This window comes from Rhyacophila brunnea, unplaced genomic scaffold (assembly GCF_057557595.1).
Source record: "Rhyacophila brunnea isolate RB1 unplaced genomic scaffold, BYU_Rbru_1.0 scaffold_21, whole genome shotgun sequence".
In the NCBI taxonomy this organism is placed as follows: Eukaryota; Metazoa; Arthropoda; class Insecta; order Trichoptera; family Rhyacophilidae; genus Rhyacophila; species Rhyacophila brunnea.
In genome coordinates, this window is record NW_028232871.1 from 23,083,965 (window position 1) to 23,106,835 (window position 22,871).

General features: G+C 31.5%; 1 protein-coding gene across 1 annotated transcript in view; it reads left to right on the plus strand.

Annotated features, from left to right (window-relative positions):
* LOC147070863 (D-beta-hydroxybutyrate dehydrogenase, mitochondrial) overlaps window positions 1-22,871 on the plus strand; it is a 144,855-nt gene that overhangs the window by 66,083 nt on the left and 55,901 nt on the right. Inside the window, exon 2 of the mRNA XM_085948911.1 lies at window positions 20,166-20,208. The gene's annotated coding sequence lies outside the window, so the exon portion shown is untranslated. The remainder of the gene's footprint in view (window positions 1-20,165; window positions 20,209-22,871) is intronic.

Genomic DNA, 22,871 nt, shown 5'->3' on the forward strand with positions numbered 1-22,871 from the left:
TTTATACAAAAACTAAGAATTCCGGATGCGTCATTAATCATTAGTCATCAATTACAATGTAATGCCACGGATGTTAGGGTGATTAACCTAGTCGATGCACGGATTCACACCGGATCGATGCCTTCAAGTAGATATAATATTTTTTCTACAAAACATCGAAATCTATTCATGCCATCGCATACGTTTAAGATATAGTGCACTGAGTTTAGTAATAATTTTATAAGTAATTGAATTATTTACATAATGCAAATGAAACATGGGAGTGATTTACTTGTAATCTGTGTAGGAATAACATAATTGGACCAAATTATTAATTTACATATCAAGCTACATAATATTTTTAAATTACGATAATCAACTAATATTGTGGAGGTGGGCCAAGGCTTCATTTTGATTGTAGCGCCATCTCCTATTAACTAACGCCTTTAAATAAAATAATAAAAATTGTGGGATTTGCTTATGGATATGAGTGATCAGTGAACTTGTGATATTAGAATTATCTGTGGTTGATTAAAATAAATAAAGATGTAATTTTGTATTGTGTATGTGACACTGTGTATCTAATACGTGTGACATCTAACGAGGCATGCAATGGACTGAGTTAAGCGGGACACTACAAATTTTAAACATTCAAAAATATATATGTTTTAATTCAACGAATATTTTACACGATTTACAATGTTAAATTATTAAAATTATTAGCAATTACAAATACGTTAGACTATAATTTGGAAAGATTCTAACGCTGGCTAGAAATAAAGCTATTATTAGTACTTTGGTTCAAACCACAAAATCACGTCGTCAATATTAACGATTTTTTTAAACGCGTCAGTCGTATGAGAATTAGTTAATTTAGTTAATTTCGTATTAATTAAGTAGGATGTAGGTATGTGCAGGAATCCGATTTTAAGTTCCGTCCGGCATTATTTTTTCAAGATTTTGTTCAAATATGTATTTCCGGTACATGTTCAATAATACTTCTTTGAGAGTGTTTTGAATTTGGAACAAATAAGTTGATTGCATTCAAATTTTAAGATAATGTTACTTCAAAACTGATTGTTTAACTTTCGCGTAAACGTCCCGGTCCCTTGTTCTATAAAGTGTGATTCAACTATTGTGTTATATACCTAGGATAACATGAAAGTCAAAGCGAATAAACTTATCATGCATTGAATTCACATATAATTAATTTCCTTTTTAGGACTAAATAATACTATGTCCTATTAAAACACTTAAAGACTGCGGTGGATGAAACATAATGAAAATACTAGAACCATTCTAGCCGGGCGGGTACCCCAGTGGAAGTGATATAGAAGCAGATCACACAATAATTAGGTTGACTGTACGGGGAACTACAACAGAATGGAAAACTCTGCAAACTGGAGAAGAGACGTGGCGAGGGACAGAAACCAGTGGAGGATACTAACGTAGATAAAATGAACAATAATACTTCAACAACTTTCTTTGGAATTTTAAAGCAATTTTTAAGCGACGAAAAATATTTAAAACATCCATATATTTAACATTTATATTATTTGAAAACACCTCAGAAAAGTATATAACCTATACCACACTCGGGATTGGAACCCATGTGCTCTGACCACTGAACTATCCTATCTAATGTAGTCAGAGCACATGTGCGTGAATCTCAGGGGGCACTGGTTCGAATCCCACTGGGTGTCGTATTTTTTGCAAAAAGATTATTTTCTAGTAGTTATATATTTCTCTGAGATGTTTTCAAATTATGTACCTATGTAAAATCTTGTGAATTATTCGTTGAATAAAAACAAGAGTTTATCCATACTTTTGTATTATTATTTAGTCTAAACAGTTTTTACAATTGCTTCTGATGTGGCCTCCTGTAGAGATTTTTTTAACAAAAAAATATTTATAATATTATATAAATAAATATTCTTTTTTAGCACTACAACAGACGACTAGACCCGGTAACAGTAGTGTATGTAGTAATATAAGTAAAACAATCACAAACACCCAGGCTTTGAGAAAATCACATAAATAAATTGTTACCTCAACGGAATCGAACCTGTAGCCCCGGATGAAACACCCGTGCGTAAGGCTAAGTTATTCGCCATTAGATCCATGTTCTAGATTCAAACACGTATTACGTTGGTAATCGTTAGATACGTTTTTTTTTCATTATTATAAATTATTTTAGTAACACGAGCATAATAATATTTCATACGTTCAATTGACGTATTATTTTTTTACAATTAATGTGTGCCATGAAATTCTTCGTTGATCGCTCCAAGTCTCCGACCATCGTGTCAAAGAAACATACATCCGGTTTTGAGTAGTGGCGTACATTTTATATCATAATTTTATTATTGCGGTAGTAATCAGATTTAAATGCGAGATTTAAAAAACGCAGTGTTTTTCGCTTGAATGAAAGTAAAACTGCGATTTATTACGTATATGAAAATTAACATTGTACCTACTTCAATTGTTTTCCAAGATAATCCATTATACGCTTTATGAAATTATCATCATCATCGCCAGGGGCGCGATAACCCGGTGTGGGTCCTGGCCACCTCCAACAGCTCCTTTCACGTGTCCCTATCCAGTGTGGCCGCTTTCCAATTCGGTACCCCCAAAATACGGCAATCACTGGCAGCTCCATCCAACCAGCGAATATTTGGCCTGCCTATTCTTCTACGCCCTATTGGATTGCTGGACATCACTCTCTTTGCCGGTTCATTATATTATGAAATATGAATTTATGAATTATGAAATTATATACTTATAAAAATTGCATAGTTACCTGATTTAAAAAAAATAGGATTCTTTTAATCTGGAGTGATGCTCACAAAAAAAATAAGATAAACGGAATATTTAAAAACATCGGAGTGGAGATTATATTATAGACTTTTGTTTCTTTACGAGAAATGTTAGCCACTTGCTCAACCTATAAGACCAATACTTGTGGTCCTAACACACATTGAAAAACAACAAGTAATTTTTCCAGACCTGGGACCCATGCTACTATAGGCTCGATGCGTAACCTGTATGGGATACCTAGTATTATTAATCAACCACCACTAATAAACTGCCCTCTGACTCCAGATAAATACTGGAAGGAATCGAGGAAGAAAAGGGATGGAATAATTTTGGTGAATGAGGGTTGTTTCAGGATGAATAGGTACTGTGCTTATAAAACTGATTTATTGACAAAGTAGACATTACGAAGTCATGTATAATATTGTGTTCAAACATCGCGTGTGGGGAAAAAGTATTAGGTTAAGAACACATCGTCAGCTGAATGCAGAACTATTCTAACTCACATTTGAAATATTTTGCAGACGAGGTTTTTGAAACAGCCTAATTCAGTTATTAATTATTTATGCAGACAAGTGTATGCACCATTTTTTTCATCAATAACCCTACTAAAATATGATGCATACATTTATTTATCCATAAAAATAATATATAATTTCAGTAAGTTGTTTCAAAAAACTCTCTCTCCAAAAAAAAAAAAAAAAAAGACAGGCCATTCGTTGTTTAGGGGCGGCACATTATAAATGGCGGCAAATGAAGAAACGAATTCAAATATTAAAACCTTTGAGTTTATATTAATTTTATTGTAATATAAATTTTAACACATATTTTAATGGCGGTTTATCACACGGACAAATTATTCACAAGGATACCACCAAACCTGTCACCGCATACCTATTAAAACCACCACTGTTTGAGAGTAAACTCTCTAATTTTCAGTAGATAGTAATGTGTTTGTCAATTTAAAGATTTGTGGTATATTTGTCTCGTAACTAAATTTTAAACAAACTTAAAAATTAAGGGTATGGCATTCTAGGTCTGCTTAAGGGTGGCACTTTGTCTAGGGACGTCACTGAACTTATAATCCCTACTTTATTCATAACTAATTTTATTCACAATAGACACTGTCATCAATTTATAAATAATTTAATTAATTCATTCTTACTAAAAAAACTTTAAATAGCATTCGTACAAAATTATTTAACAAAACATCTAAAATATTCAGTACGTAGATACGCCACTTCTTTCGATCAAATTGACAATGTCCATACACGAGTGATGAATTTTTTTTTTCTAAATTCAATCAAAGATGAATAAAGAAGTACATACTTACATAGCCATACGTAGAGGCGACGATCTGATTATGTATTTTTAAAGTAACCGTATGACACAGGAGAAAGTTTGAATCAAGCGGCTTACCCATTATGTTTTATAAAGTATCCACTTTCCGACTTCAAAGTGGAAAATTGACTTGCAAACTATGTAAGGTGTATTAGCTTTTTATTTATTAACTCTCGTTGATTTCCTGCAAACACGAAATAAATATTAATATGTATTTCCAGCTTTCTTTTATTATTATATATTATAAGAATATTATTGAAGTGTTATAATATGACTGAAGAATGCTTTCATTAGGCTAAGATCTTTCAATATTACATTTTAAATACGTTTGATATGTCAAAATAGTGACAGCATAAGAAAAACAAACGATATACGAAAACAAAAAAAGTCAGATTTTAAAAACAGAACAGAAGAGCGTCATATTCTTCAGAGCAGTGTGACCACTAAGGTGTCATAGACTAAAGACTTTTTAAAACATAAAAAAATAAGCGGAAATCTTTAAAAGTAATATGCCTTTAATGTAAACCATTTCAGAGATACCTATAATATATAAATACATTTTTTTTACATCCTATCTTTCTATTATTTCAAATAACAGCTGAAATCTCTAATTTTCAGTATATTTTTTTAAATAAAAATATACATTATTTGATTTCAGCATACACAGAGTAAGCAAAACCGAGTCGTCGAGTCACAAAACCCGCTCTAGAGACTTTTTCTACTTCTACTAAAATCATAAAAAATGGTTTTCACTTCATATCTATTACGTCAATGTATTATAAATATGATTATATTTACTATCAAAATGATGTTGAAAATTCGCAAGGAAATGTCATGTAATTTATAATACAGAAGGTTTTTAAAATACCCTGAGCGGGTTTTGCGACGACGAATTATGTTAGGTACTTACATAGTGAAGTATGAATGAATCTTCAAGTCTTCCCTATACTTCGATCATTTAAGGTCCGATCCTAATTTTCCTGTCTGGTCTTTTGAAATGGAACATACGGTTATTGAATGTCTTTCCTTGTGTCTACTTGGTGCTTAAATATTAGATCGTGACAGTTAGTAGGTAGTATTTTTCTGCCCGATCAGCCCGACGACCTAGCAATAGATAAGAGTGCAGTTTGACAGACTAAGCCTCAAGAATTGAAGACAGAAGACACCCAACCATCCAAGAGGCTCAGCAGACTTAGAATACTCATATTAAGTCGTAGTGCCGATAAAGAAGGTGATTTCCAGAAGTAAAAATATTTAGAAAAACGATATGCGTTTGCCGAATATAATATTAGTGTTGTTTTATTTTTTTAACAATTTAATTACGTAATTATCGGTTGTTATAGTATCCTGATATTATATTAACATTGTAAATTTCCTTGATTTGATTTATTATGATACAAAAATCAACGATTTTTTACTTGTCATAAATCATCATTTTGAATTTGATTAATAGTGTTCATAGCGTTTAGTCCCACACTTCTTGAAGACGAGTTCTAAGTATTGTTTTTGTACATGAGAAAATTAGACTTTAATCAATTACGTACACATGTTTTAAAATTGCTATAAATTAATGTGGGATTCAGACTATTAAATGAGAATAGCAATATATGTAAAATCGCTATCAAGGCTCATTATCATATTCATTTTCATTGTAATGGCGGTTTTCTCTGTTTGTATATTTGAAGTTAGAATACTTTAAATTATACGTTTACAAAAACATAGAGTTATTAACTTTCCCGATATTAAAAGAAAACGTTTGGCCAGTTGTTGTATTAGGTTAGGTTTGGTTGGTTAGTTTGAAATTGACTGAAAGTATTACTACGTACCTCATATTGTGTTTGCAATGATGGAAGAACTCACCCTCGTGGTATGTTAACACCTAAAAACGATCACAAAAACAATACTCATATTTGACAAAGATGTGCATATTTACGTCGAGTTAGTTTAATCATATATCCGGCTATTTTCTGACATTTTCTTTGCCTATAATGGACAGTAGAACGTCAATTATGCTATAATTAACTTACCTATGAAACGTTATACTACGGTGCGCCTCTATATATGGACATCTACATCATGACGCTACGTATTGCAACGGTTTTAGTTCCAGAAACGACCGCGGTGACGTGTACGTCTCGATATAGAAGCCACACTCTATCATCTTGTTTCTCAGTATGTCTACCTCTACCACATTTATACACAATACAATATATATTCTACTAAATATACTTACAATATTTGCCACTAACTTTATATTTCACACAAAAACTATATAGCCATAGCGTTTGCCCTTAGCGCATCCGACAAATTAATATTTACCGGTTTCACGTTTTAAAACTCAACTTCTTTATTCATAATAATATTATTATTATGTCTTTAATCTTATTGCAGAGATTATAGTTAGTAGAACTTATGGTTAGTTTTTGTCCAGGCCTTTGCTTTAAAAATTCACTCAGGATATATCTATTTTTAAATAGGCCTTCATATTCTTATTCATCTTGTACACATCAGGCAGACTGTTAATGACTAATGTATTCATTAACTATATTTTTAAAGGTTGTGTGAATGGACGCTATCGCAGATTAAAGTTAAGATTAAAATAGCAGCAGGATTTTGTAATAAACCCTTATATTACCCATTACTGGATGTTATTGTAATAAATTAATTTCATGCATTTATAAAGATGCAGCTAAGTGTTTCTTTGTACATATAACATACTTTTACGTGTGGTTGGTACCCACGTAGAAATAATAAGGTTGCAAGTTCAAGAGACTGCCCACGTGTGTAAAGAAAATCTTCCAAATAGATCGCGTCAACTGCAAATTGTTATTGATAAATGATTCTGTGCATTCAACAACAACAAGACAGATTCCATATATGTGACATGACGCATACTTCCGAATACGTATACTTAAAAATTGACAAGCCATACTTATCTATTATTATTTTAATGAATGCTATTTTATGTGTAGGTATGTATAATTGAAGAAAAAAAAATATATTCGTACTTATATGAATATAATAAATTAGTATATAATATACCCTGACATTTACAAGTATTCAAATAATACTGTTTATTTTTAGAGACACTGTAGTATCGGGGCAGTAAAAAGTTGTATTTACATGACGTGAAAAACCGCTGTTATCTGACTACTGTAACTACTCGTCGTGAATCGTTGCAAGTGCGTTATCTTTATTCGATGTTCTTCCTTATTTTCGGAACCATTTGTAGTATAAAGCTCTACTAAATCGATTCCAACAAGTGCAAGTTACGTCAATTTTAATCCAGTAGTTTTCGTCTTATAACGGTATATATAGACAACATGTAATCTAATAACTATTCTCTGTACTTACGTATTATACCAATACATAGTCAAAACGCTGATCAAAATACGAATATTACGAATTCAATGAAATTCATCAAGTAGAGATTTAAACCAACCCAGACGCGAATATAACATATAACGAAAATATAACATATTTTAATAAAATGCGTAGATAGGTAATTAAGTTCATTGGCTTAAAATACAGGTCTTTAACATTTCTAAACACGTAAGATACGCATGTCTATCCGTAAGAATATGTATACTTGCATACATAACTAGTTAGTATGATTTCTCTTAATAAACTGGTAAATGGATTACCTACAATGTAACTGAATATTCATACTTATAGAAAAACTACTTGGAAATTACTATTTTCTATAGAATCTGTAATTACCTAACTGTAACGGACTGGCCTAACTAAGCTTGTCCAGTGTGAGTTGTACATTTGCAAATAATAACTTAGTAATTTTATTCTGGTATGCTAGCATGAATAATAATTACGTTTTCATAACCCTTACACGACTAACTTATACACAAAAATATTAAACAAATATATGTTATTATTTATTACATATTTATATTATATAATATTGTGTAAGTGGATAATCTACTAAATGTCAGATTGAAATCGTCTGTTAAATACAATTCAATATATTGATATAAATAGTTTAAATGCACATTGTTTAATAAAGACACTCAAATGGACATCTGATTAAACCGTTTATTTTCACTAAATTCTCTTGACAGATCAGATGACTATATATATATCTAATATAACTAAACCCTTATCTCAATGAAGGCTATACTTCAGCTGGGGCACGGTCTAAAACGATCGTTATTACGCGACGTGTAGATTGTGCAAGTGACGCGTGCAGAACAAAACATAATTTGTCATAAAAATTCAACAAGCGTCCATTTAATGTTATTTTTATTGTTCTATTAGTAATAATAATAATAATATATTCATTGACATATTCTCTTTTTCAAGTAAATATGTAACGTTTTTTAGTCATCTTTACACGATTGAAGAATTAATTCCCCGACGCCATCACAAAACAAATTGACGTGTTTACAGCTCGACTTTTGCTCTCCGATTGGTAGACAGTCCGAAATTTCGTCGCACCTATAGTTGAAAATTATTTGCCGTTTCACTGAAGTATGCTGTTAAGTAATGTGGTTAAAGTAATATTGTTTTATACGTATTATCTTTAACACCACAACGACAGTACTGTAAAGAAACAGTTATGTAGTAGGTTGGTTTTTGGGCAGGCTTTGTGAAAATCACATATGTGTCGCTTGACTTCAAAATCAGCCAAGTCCACCTTTAGGTATTTTTGATTTTTTTGTGAATTGCTGAAGAACTCCTGCTTTCTAACATTTCTGCATTATCGAAATGTGGAACTAATTAATTTTAAATATTCTATACTCGAAATAATATAAACTTACACCCTTGTGACTTGTACTTGAGAAAACAAAAAGCTGTTTTTCTCCTATGCATCTACTATGGACATGGCTGATTTTGAAATGTAGCAACACATATTATAATGTAAATAGAATGTGAAGTCACCGGGGTAGAGCCAGGAGCCTCCGGATGAAAGGTCAGCGCCTTATGGACTATGAATTCTTAATCTGTTCTTAATACGGATGATTTTATTAGTTATAATTGGACATAATATATTATTATTATTAGGTTAGGTTAGGTTAGGTTATGTTTTGTAATTCTGAATTCAACTGAATGTCCATTTTGAAGTTAGCTAACAAGTGTCAACAAACTATCAAATCATACTATCACAAACAAACAATCGACCATTGCAAGATTGATACCCAAGCACGAATCAAATCGCGAAAATGCCTCTTAATAAAATTCTTTCGTTATCATATTATAGTTCTAGATTTTTTTTGGGCATAGTAAATGGATATGAACGTCATTGTAGTTATTGATTGGTATATTTTTATATAATCAATGACATTTGACACATTTGGTTAGTTTGATTAGTTACAAAAAACACCACCGGAGCGCGGCCATCTATTTTGACCAATGCATGAGCATTTGACACATTTGGTTTATTTGCAAAAAACACCAACGTAGTGTTACTATCTAATTTGCCCAATGCATGAACTAGGCAGAAAAATTACTTCCGAATTCACGCACTTGGCAGATATTTTGCCTAATTCATGAATAAGGCAACGGGCTTGCATTTTTCATGATTTAGGCAAAATTTTGCACATTCAGCGTAACATATATAAACATGTAAGTATGTAGATGTAATGTAAATTGTTCAGGTAAACAACTGGTGAGTTTTCATAGAATATACTCTTAAGTAGTGTAGGATTGTAAGTTTTCTACTTTGAACGCAACTCGACCATTTTGTCTATTTACTGACCACACGGTTAACTTCTAACCTAACTAACTACGGTTTAAAAAAAATTAACACAACACAAGATATTTTTAATTACCAAGTTAATATTTTTTGACTTGTCTCAAATTTGGATTCTAGATAGAAGTTCGAGTCTTATAAGTGTTCCGTATTAGGAATTTTAAACACAGTTCGATTTTCGAATTAAACAATTTTCTATAGGTGGACACGTTCTTTATTTACTTCCTCTATTGCAGGGGTGGCCACACTTTTTTTTCTAGGATCGACTAGTTGATACAATTATTTATGGCGATCGACTGATGATATTCAGCTGTTCCCTTCATTGTTAAATACTGTTTTATTTCAGGTAAAATATTTTTTAATGTTTTCAAAAACTTCGCCCAGCAATTTTCCGATCCACTTTCTTCTAATAATTATGGTTCTTAATGATTGATGGAGCTCTTGTTATGGTTGGTAATCATGTTGGGTTTATTGCTTTACGTAAAAATGATGAAGCAATACCCACCTTTATCAGTTATCATTGCATTATACACCAGCGGGGCGTTATGTTCAAAAGTGTTAACCTGAATCACGTGATGGATGTTGCTTTTAAAATTGTGAATTCAATAATCCATGGTAAAGCTTTAGGCTGCGCGCACACGGCAAAGCGACTGCGCGCAGACGGCAAAGCGAAGTTTCGGATTCATCCGCCAAACGTCGTTTGCGTTTTGTTTCCGGGCCGATTGCGATTCAAATGCGTCAATATCTCGACGATGCTGTCCAAGAGAAAACACAGATTTCAAGGGGATTCATAAACGCCTTTTTTTTGAAACTGCACCCTGCTGCGAGAGTATTTATCTTTCATTACAGTGGCGTACAAGGGTAAATAAACAAATATAAAAATATCAGTACCTACCTACATACATATTGTATTGTACCTACCAGTGGCGAAGGGTGGAGGTAGGCTGTTGAGATCCGCCATAAATATTGCACACTAAACTTTGTCAGTTATACATACTTGTTTTCATTGAAATAAGACTACATTTTACAGATGGTGATGGTAAGTTTTTAAAATTCAATTAAACCCAGCGAAAACCAAGCCATAATAGGTAACAGTCAAAAAATACTCGTATATCTATAAAATATCTAAAATTATGCAATTAAATCATACATAAAATTGGATATTTTATAGATAGAATAATATTTTTTATCTATTATAGTTTGGTTTAGGCATAGCTTGATGAATTAAAAAAATGAACCAACAATATGTATAATACGTACTTATTCTTAATCTAACGAAAACAAATAAGTAAGAATGAAAAAATGTGCATAATTTTGTCATATCGCCTAAAATATACCAATACTATTATGGTTTGGTAAGACAGGGTTTAATTGATTTTTAAAATCCAACCAATACCATTTGTAAATTATATTATTTCAATAAAAACATAAGTATACATTTCACTGAAAAAGGTTATTGTGCACTATTTATGGCGGATCTTAACAGCCTACTTCCACCCTTCGCCACTGGTACCTATATTTATTTTCCCACTATTGCTTCTTTTGGAACTGGACTGTTTTATATCGAAAGCGTTTTGAAAATTACCTATTATTGAGCCTTTTATGTATCATTATAAGCTTTGTCTGATCAATACTATCGACCGAGGGTACTTGATGGAGTTTGAATTTAAATTCTAATTGATTTAAGTTTTGTACTATATTATTTATTAATACAATTATAAGTTAATACACGAAGAAAGGGTAAAAACCTTATTACCTAGATACCTACTAAGTAAAGGATTAAGTAGATATAAAAACATAATATTTTGAATAATTTGAATATTTGCAGTGTTTCTAAAAACATGTTGTAAATACTATTAATACATTCGGTAGGTAAGCAGTTTTACAAAATAAAATAAAAAGTTGTGACACAGCACAGCTATGAGAAGAAGTATATCACCAGAAGAAAGGCTCGCCATAACCATTATTATTTATTTTGTAGTATGTACTTATTTAATTAATTTTTTTATTAGTTGACACTTTTATCTTCTATAGATACAATAAAATGGAAACGGGTACTAATAATAATATATTGAAGTGAGAATAATGAATACCTACCTACTATTATTGATAGGTATGTGCCTGTGTACTTATATAGGTATATGTATATTTATATTAATTATTGTTTTTTTGTTATAATATATTAGTTGCGATTACTGACAATAAAATTTAGATAATTTATCTATTCAGCCGCTACAGTACCATATTAAATTACATATTTAAAAAAAGTTGGCAGTTATCAATTCAAAACACCTCATAAAAAATAGATTGAAATTTTAGTAGTTACACTAACACAAAATTACCTGATATAGTCTCATTAAAATAGCTATCTTTTTAATAATATTAAAATGTAGCTATTGAATTCTAAGCAATAGTATTCTATTGGAAATATGAACAGATTTTAAGGGGAGATATTTCAAATGTTTATTTATAATATGTTTTAAATGTTTATTTGATAAAAGATACAATAGGTATAATAATATATTACATTGTTCTAACAAATTATATACAAAAAAATCTATAAAATATTTTAATTAAATTATATTTGTTTTTCCCCATTGCATAAACGCCACTGTGAAATTCTTGATGACACTAATTAAGAAAGAAGGAGGATTTTTTCAAATTTTTCGGACTAAAGTAATAAATTATGTCGTACAATATGTGCCTTATTGTGTTCGGCCCCTTGTGACCCCTAAAGAATTTATTTATTGCACTATCCGAAGAATAAAAAAAAACCTTTTTTTTGTCTCAAGAGTCCAGTGGCGAACTAAGATAAATAAAATATAAAAAAATATAACATGTAAACAACACCTACATATTATTAAGTATTTCTTTTTTACCATTTTACGTAAATTTAATTTTTCCATTATTGCTTGATTTGGAAGAGAATTGTTTACGAGAAATGACATTTTAATACGCTTACCTACCGAATGTATTAATAGTATTTACAACAGGTTTTTTAGAAACACTGCAAATAATCAAATTATTCAAAATATTATGTTTTTATACGTAATCCTTTACTTAGTAGGTATGTAGGTAATAAGGTTTTTACCCTTTCTTCGTGTATTAAGTTATAATCTTTTTTTATTGTACCTATTAATAAGCAAGAATTTGATGTCAATGTGTATTTGCCATTGGCGAGTGCGCAAGATGCTGAAAGGCAAAAGCCTGGTCGCAAAAAATACCCAAATGGAATAGTACAAAACTTAAATTAATTAGAATTTAAATTCAAACTCCATCAAGTACTTATTATTAATTATTATTAATCAGACAAAGTTGATGATGATACATAAAAGGCTCAATAATAGGTAATTTTCAAAACGCTTTCGATATAAAACAGTCCAGTTCCAAAAGAAGCAATAGTGGGAAAATAAATAAAGGTACCAGTGGCGAAGGGTGGAAGTAGGCTGTTAAGATCCGCCATAAATAGTGCACAATAACCTTTTTCAGTGAAATGTATACTTATGTTTTTATTGAAATAATATAATTTACAAATGGTATTGGTTGGATTTTAAAAATCAATTAAACCCTGTCTTACCAAACCATAATAGTATTGGTATATTTTAGGCGATATGACAAAATTATGCACATTTTTTCATTCTTACTTATTTGTTTTCGTTAGATTAAGAATAAGTACGTATTACACATATTGTTGGTTCATTTTTTTAATTCATCAAGCTATGCCTAAACCAAACTATAATAGATAAAAAATATTATTCTATCTATAAAATATCCAATTTTATGTATGATTTAATTGCATAATTTTAGATATTTTATAGATATACGAGTATTTTTTGACTGTTACCTATTATGGCTTGGTTTTCGCTGGGTTTAATTGAATTTTAAAAACTTACCATCACCATCTGTAAAATGTAGTCTTATTTCAATGAAAACAAGTATGTATAACTGACAAAGTTTAGTGTGCAATATTTATGGCGGATCTCAACAGCCTACCTCCACCCTTCGCCACTGGTAGGTACAATACAATATGTATGTAGGTAGGTACTGATATTTTTATATTTATTTATTTACCCTTGTACGCCACTGTAATGAAAGATAAATACTCTCGCAGCAGGGTGCAGTTTCAAAAAAAAGGCGTTTATGAATCCCCTTGAAATCTGTGTTTTCTCTTGGACAGCATCGTCGAGATATTGACGCATTTGAATCGCAATCGGCCCGGAAACAAAACGCAAACGACGTTTGGCGGATGAATCCGAAACTTCGCTTTGCCGTCTGCGCGCAGTCGCTTTGCCGTGTGCGCGCAGCCTAAAGCTTTACCATGGATTATTGAATTCACAATTTTAAAAGCAACATCCATCACGTGATTCAGGTTTAACACTTTTGAACATAACGCCCCGCTGGTGTATAATGCAATGATAACTGATAAAGGTGGGTATTGCTTCATCATTTTTACGTAAAGCAATAAACCCAACATGATTTCCAACCATAACAAGAGCTCCATCAATCATTACCGATACTAATTTATGAATAGGAAATCGAGGAGGATTAATATACGACTTACGTAAAACTGTTAATAATTCTTCTGAAGCAGACATATCTTCAAAAACCAATCGAATAAAAACTCATAATACCTACCTATAATATATTATTATGTCCACGATCGACCAAAAATACCTTCGCGATCGACGCACTGGCCATCCATGCTCTATTGGCACCCCCAAAAAAAAACGGCTCGTGTTCTGATTTGAAGTCTGATGCTTTGTTTGCATAATCTACGTATACCTACATATTGTGATGTGTTACGTGATAATTTATTATTTTAAATGGTTAATACCATTAATAATAATGATCAGATTTGGCTACGCACATAATATTGACAATAAAATATCTTCCACTTTCTACTGATAGAACAATTTAATATTCAAATATCTGCTTTGGTACGGAAATATGTCTGATGTATAAAAATTCCATATTGAAGTCGAATTTAATCATATATTACCCAATCCTATGAATTTAAATAGTTAGTGTTTATTTTTTGGCAGCATCTGCTCATATAATTATCTAAGAAATTAGCTAATCAGGTGAATCTGAAATTACAGTTAAATTTAATAGTAGAATTATTCTGAATTCCTCTTCAGATGAACTTAAAATGCGAATTCACTTAATTAGTAGACCAGTTATGCCATTTTTATTCAATTTTATAAATAAATCTCTATGCCGTGCGGCCTAAGCGTCGGCCTATAGAGTCGTGGGTCCCTGGTTCGAATCCTAGGTCTGGCAAGTACACATATTGTTTTGTTGGTCCAGTGGGGTTCTTTTCGGGCATGATCAACTAAACTGTTCTTCTTATCAACTACGCCATTGTTTGAGATATTTTAAATTCCATCAAAAAATGGTTACCAATTTTGTAATTTAATTCAGGCCGCGGGTTAAGCGTTGGCCTATAGTGTCGTGGGTTCCAGGTTCGAATCCTGGGTCTGGCAATTACACATATTGTTTTTCAATTTGTGTATGAGTCAGAGTATGGACCTAATAGGTTGAGCAAGTGGCTGACATCCATTGCTCGTAAAAACAAAATCTGTTAATAAAAACCTCCATTCTGTGGAGGCCCATATGATCCTATTAGGATCGGACATGGTCGGAAATAGATGAACGCCTGTTTTACCTAACTATAATAAACTGTATTTGCTCATTTAAAAGGAGTGATACCTAGGTCTAATTGATATACACTCCAGATGTTTTTTTTTTAAATTTAGCAGTCTACGCCAGTGGTCTTCTTATTTTAAAAAAAATAAACCGATAAATTATTTTTAATGTTAAATGCAATTAATTCACACCATTTAAAATATCAATTACTGAACGTAATTAGTATTATTTAAATATTACGTGTAGTACTTGCGTGATCGCATTCTTCTGTCTATTTCTCAATGCGCGTGCTGGTGGGCATTGGAAAGTTAAGCCAAGATCCACCTATCCACTGCCTTGTAGGCAATTGAACTGTGACGGCATCGTGTCCGCCTGACATCGGCACTGATGTGCTCGAGACAGTGCAGAGTATTGAATCACGTGTACGTACTGGCATTTTTTTAAATGGCGTGTGTAAAACTAACAATAACAATCTACCTGGTAAATATAATTTTGAAAATCGGAAAAGTTTTATTACGTAAATCAGTAAAAAATATCCTCTACGTCTAAATCTCAAGAGAAAATTTTCAATTGGTAGCTAGGAAAAGCTTTAAAAAAGATCTCGAATCTGGTTTTCAGTTACGTTAAAATTATTCTAAGAATCAGGTATTTTTCTCTTATATAGCAACCTCACCTGCTTCAATATGTTTACGTTTAAATTGAGTCAAGTATTGCTTTAATCCTAATTCTTTCTGCGGCTTCAAACCTTGCACGTTGAGAGTAAAAGATTTTTGGAACTTAGCCCGTTTAAAAACTAAGCAACAGAATGATACGCTGAATAAATTATATTTTAATATACTAAATACCAGTGGTGGGGGGTGACTTTTTGAAAGAGGTAGACTGTGGAGATCTGAGAAAAAGAGCACACTGTTCAGGATTATTTATGGGAAATAAGAAGATAATACGACATTATTACTAACACTAATTCAATTAAATTTAATTTTTTTTTTAAATAGAGCGATGAGTTTAAATTACGTGTTTTCCTAAACATCTATACACATCAAGAATCATTACATAGACAAAGCTGCAGTAAACAATAATATTATGCGCGATCGGAGCCTACCATATTGCATACAATGCAATAGACAGACTGCGGCCACGTAATGTAGAGTCCAAAAAAAAAATATCAGCAATGCTCGACGAATCATCCGATACATATATATTATATTAAAGACAGATGTGCACGGAGGCACATTTTTTAAACCTTTGACAGATTGTTTTGTAATCTGTATATTTTTATAATATTTTTCTACGTATACGACAGATGTCGTTGGTAAATTAAAATATTTTTATAAAATATAAAATAATCAAGTGATGATAATATAAATACGTCAATGTGTAATTGGAAAATAGTTTTTTTAAGATCTTAGGCTTTAATTAAATAAACGCCAAGTACGCTTTTTTAGCCACTGCTAAATTCTCATAGATACAAATTCGCACGTAAAATAGTACTCAGTACCAATAATTCATAAGATATTTGCACAGGAAAAATATTACAAATTATTTTTAACGTGATAAAATGAAAATAAAACGCTTGTCGTCTAAATAATTTATATTGAAAGTTACTTATAAAGACATTTTTAATATCCGTGATATTTCACAGATTATTATAATTAAGTTTATTCTGTGATTTAATCGAAACTTATCGGTTATGTCAATATTTTTTACGACAAATTTTATTGGTAGGTAATATAAAATATGAAGACGTCTAGTTTTGAAGAAGCTGTTATAAAGTTGAATTGAAAATGATTACACGCACGTACTAATAGCTAATGAATCGTTAGCACTATATAAATTTTTGATTTTATCCAGTTACGTATAAATGGAAAACTTACGTACAGTAGATAGTATTGCATTAAGTAATCAAAATTATTATCTAAAAAAAAACAACTAAAATTTCTTTTTTTTTTTAACAAATTATACCTACCTTTTATGAACGGTGATTTCCGTAATTAACCCATCGGCCCAAGGCCTGAACAAAAACGATGCATGAGTGCGAGTGAGAAAGTATTCGGCACCCTTACAATCTCTGCGACACGCGCTAGAGTAAGATAAAAGGTCTACATATGTGTGAGCTAGTTTCCAAAAGTGTCGCCAGCATATCGTGGTGAAACGCTTCACATAGCGTCGATAACCTGCGAGCTCGTGTTGCTAAAATTGCTATTTTTTGTATTAAACATAAAGTCAGTGGTAAATATTTTTAGTTAATTAAGTAGAAAAGATGGTTTTGTGTGTTGTATTAAAATGTGGTAGCCGTACTGATAAGCAAGAAGATGGTATTACGTTTCATATGTAAGTTGATACATGTTCGTGATAATTTATTTGTATATTATTATATATTTTAATATCAGTGACCTAGTGTTTATTTAAAATAACTTAAATTATGGATATCTTTATATAATGGTTCCATTTTTACCGCTTAAAAATACTATATAACGTAAAAAAATAGAAAATTATATTTTAATTCTGAGCGTCTAGTGCGAGCACTATCGAAATGGTCTATGGTCTCGAACATTTGTAGACGAATGCGTTCGCTCGCCCACAAACCAAACGCAAGGCACGCGGCTTCATTTAGCAATGCAACGGGTGGCGTCTAGATGTATCTATAGTCTATGCATCGGCCTGTATAACTACGATATTGTATATGTTTATTTTTAAAATCATTCACGAACATAACACCCATTTTGGGTCATTTACAAACCTAGACATTGCACAGTGCACTAGAGAGGTAATAGACATTAAAAATCAAATACGTGTATTTAAAAAAATGTATTCCAAAATGCCTATCTTTAGTGTTGCTGCCAAAAGTTGGTAAGTCGATAATTTAGGTATTTAGAGTTATATGGTCAATAATATTTACATCAAGGTCATCCGATATTACAGAACATGCACATAAAGCACGAAGAAATTAGAATTGTGCCTGATTTTAGAAGACATTTCAAACATAAAAATTGCTATTGCTTCATAACATGATTTCGAGACTTACCAACTTTTGGCAGTAACCCCACGAAACTATAAAGCCCTGTAACACACATTTTAATCGGTGTTGATTCTACTAAAGCTACGAGGGTGGGTCAATAATTCCTTAGAAAAAAGCATTAAAACAGTTTTTATTTTTGTATTTTTTTTTTTATTTCTTAACATAATCTCCTTGGAGCTCAATACACTTGGTTAGACGTTTCTCAATTTTTTTTAAACCGTCAGAAAAATAAGTTTTCGGAAGGTCCTCAAAATAAGCATTTGTCCGATCGATGACTTCTTCATTTGAAAAAAAACGTTGTCCACTTAGCCATTTTTTTAAGTTTGGGAAAAGGAAAAAGTCACTGGGGGCTAAATCTGGCGAATACGGTGGGTGGTCGACCAATTCGAACTTCAATTCTTCAATTTTAGCCATTGATCGTAAACATGTGTGAACACGGGCATTGTCCTGATGAAAGAGGATTTTTTTCCAGTTTAAATGAGGCCATTTTTCTTCAATTTCGTTTTTTAGCTGGTCCAATAAAGATGCATAATAATCCCCTGTTATTGTTTTTCCTTTTTCCAAATAGTCAACGAAAATAATTTCACGTGCATCCCAAAATACAGTAGCCATAACCTTACCAGCTGATTTTGCGGTTTTCGCCTTCTTTGGACATGGTTTGTCTTCGCAATCCACTGCTTTGACTGTTCTTTCGTCTCGGGAGTATAGTGGTGTATCTATGTTTCATCTACAGTCACAAAGCGACGAAAAAATTCATCCGGATTGCGTTGCATGAGCGACAACAGGGCTTTAGAGGCCACCACCCTATTGCGTTTATTGTCGACTGTGAGCAAACGCGGCACCCATCTTGCAGACATATTTTTCATGCCCAATTTGTCATGTAAAATAGAAATGACGCTACCTTTTGAGATCCCTGTAACCTCAATTATCTCACTCAACTTTAATCTTCGGTCACTTAACACCATATCGTGGATTTTATTGATCATTTCTGGTGTAGTCACCTCTACAGGACGTCCTGAGCGTGGTTCATCCTTTGTTGATGTACGACCACGTTTAAATTCATTTAACCAGTTATAAATAGTTGCAAGTGAAGGAGCAGATATGCCGTGAACTAAATCCAACTCATTTTTTATTTCCTTTGCTGTTAACCCTTTTATATTAAAATGTTTAATAACAGCTCTAAACTCAATTTTCTCCATTTTCCATTTTTCCATTTTCCACAAGCAAAATTTTTTTTTAAATGTACGAAAAACACACAACAACCCGACCAATCTGATTGAAACTTCGCAGCATACTGAATCGGTAGTGCCGCTGCATGAAAACAAACCGCTTACAGTACTAGTCGCGCCACTTGTCGGCTTTTCTAAGGACTTATTGACCCACCCTCGTATAATAGAAAAATACCAGACGGTACGGTGCCAAAGACATTTTAATCAAATATGTACAGGAAGTAAAAAGAAGACAATACTATTGATACATTTTACTTTCACTCTGAATATGTGAATCGAAATGCGTCTTCTAACCTCCATACCTATTTTAATTTATTAAGTTTCTATTTATGTTAAACTTAACAAAAGTTATAACCTATGAAATTATCATGATATATACTTAAGCACACTGATTTTTTTTAAAAATTAAAACAACCCTCTTCTATTTTTACAGAAATCTTGCAGAGGATAAAGTGAGGAGCTTTCGTAAATAAGAGGTACGTAATTTATTTATATATATATTATTACACTGAACACAATGTTCGATCATAAGTGAATTATATGAGTATCCACAAAGTGGAGGTTATACATATTAACAGAGTTTTTTTTTACAACACAAAATGGATGTTAGCGACTAGCTCAACCTTCATAAGATCCATACTCCGGGTCCAAATATGCATTTAAAAACAACATACCCGGGATCCACGAGCTTACAATCCAATGCATTACCGCTCGACCATCGTGGTCGTGAATTTTTAATATTATTAACACTTTAAGTTAAGGGTGCTCAAGGGATATCACGCAGAGACAACATTTAAAATTGTAATACTAATAAGTAACAAAAGAAATCTTCAGTAGACAATCAGTAGACATCGAAATTTTTAAATGCAACAAAAAGTACAGTTTTGTTTTTCATATGTCCCGAAAGCTCTTCATCATCATCACTATAGCCCAAACTTGATCTCTGTACCTTGTGCCTAAATCCTAAAGATACCATTTCTCCATTTTTCACACTCCGTCTCAGTATCCCACAATCATAAATGTTTCTCTTACGGAATAATTAAAGCGGCCCAGTGGCGGATTTAAGGACTTGGATGCCCAAGGCACTGACTAACTTTGAGATAACGATAAACAATAAAATGAAATCCATAAATTTCAACTATTAACGTACATAACAATAAAATTTACATATTCCCTATCCAATGATATATGCAAATACGTATATGTTTGAGTGGTTCTGTTATAGACCCTTTTGATGTTAGTTGCAGGAATTTTGTTATGATTTTGGTAATATTTTATAAAATATTATTAAGTAATAAAAATGGCGTTTACCTGGTAAAACTCCATACTGCATTTTGAAACAAAGTAGAGCTTTAAATCTTCTGACGAACCTATTGCTTCAAAGAAAATTGCCCCTGAGATGGCGTTTCGCCTTTTGGATGATTGGTGAAAATATGGTGTCTTTCATCCTTGGCGTGCCTAATGAAATCGTCATACTTTCTCGTGCGAGATGGTAAATCTTGTACTTTACTTACCATTAGACATCTTCAAATACGTTTCCAAATACCTTTCTTAAATGTTACTTTCATAAACTTCATGTTAATCTATTTCCCGTTCATTTATCTTTTATCAATACAGTTATAAAGTAGGATAGAATGTGATTTTGCCACAAATACTGACTGTTATCTTGTTTAATTTCCTTATTTTATATTATTAAAAATACATTTATAACGACGCATTACATTTAAAAATAGAAATATAATACATTTTAATGATGCCAACTCTAGTTAGATTACTCACAATTTGTTTTATTTCTTAGAATTGTCTACCATTTCTGCACAAAATGTAAATATTCTTTTCTTCATTTATTGCTCCAGTTTCAGCAAGTATAACAATAATTATTACATTTTGATGTCTCAATAAAGTATTCCGGGGAAATAATATACCTTTCTAAAACATTGCATGTTTTTATTTTTATTTGTTTATCATAGTTTTTTATAATATGCCAAATTGATTATTACTGAGTGCTCTGTCTGCAAATTGCTATTTATCTATGGTCTATTTATTTTCAAATAGAACATATTGTTTGAAATATCAAGAGAACATTGAAAATAATAATATATTTTGTATTTTTACACATTGTTGCCAACGTAAATCAATAATAACTATTTATACCTACGTACTCGTATATACATATCGTTTGATTTTTTACAACTTTTCATTAGCTCGTATTCTTTTTTGTCCGGTACAAATCTTGCAATCGATTTTTAACTAACTTCCCGACTAGCTAGACATTTGAAACTTTTAGAATATATCAAAACACGATGCAAATGTATTCTTTTAATACTTTTAGCCATCTTTAAGTAGAATTGAATTCATTTTCAGTTAATTCTGTTTTGTATGAATAGTTATTTCGGAATAAATCCGTAATCCAATCCAATAGTATTAGTTGCTAGGAAATTATTAATATATACGTGCGTTACTATGGAAATCAATATGAGTGTCAAAATGACATTTCAGTATTATTTCTATCAAATATTTTTTTTTTGATCGTTTAAGCTAGTCAAGTCAAGTTTATATGATTCAACAGAAAATTTAAAAACGTTGTATATAAAAAGTTCTTTTTATATTGTAATTATTTGGATATTGTTGCCAACGTAAATCAATAATAACTGTATTATATACATGCATACAATATATCGTTTGAATTTTTTGGAATAATGTTTATTTTAATGATTTTCGCTTTTTAATAGAATTGCATGTTACCATAAATAACACAAATTGTATATAAAATCAACATGTATGATAAATAAAGTAAAAGTTAAGATTCTTGAAAATAATAATATCCATCATTTAATTAATATTTATGTTATGAATTAATTAAATTCGTTCTAAGATAAGACATTTACACAATTTTAAAAACCAAAGTGGAAGAAATGACATGAACAATTAGTATAATAATATGATAATTATTTGTTTTATTTATCGAAAATATGTAAATTCCCATTTCTAGTTCTAGGTGGTGGACATAAATCTCTACATTTTTAACCACGTAGTAATTTTTGTAGTGGACTGAATGCCCGGCTCAGTAACTAATTCAAAACCCGCGTCTGGATCAAATTTACAGATTTAGAAAAAATAGGTGCAAATCCCAAGAGGC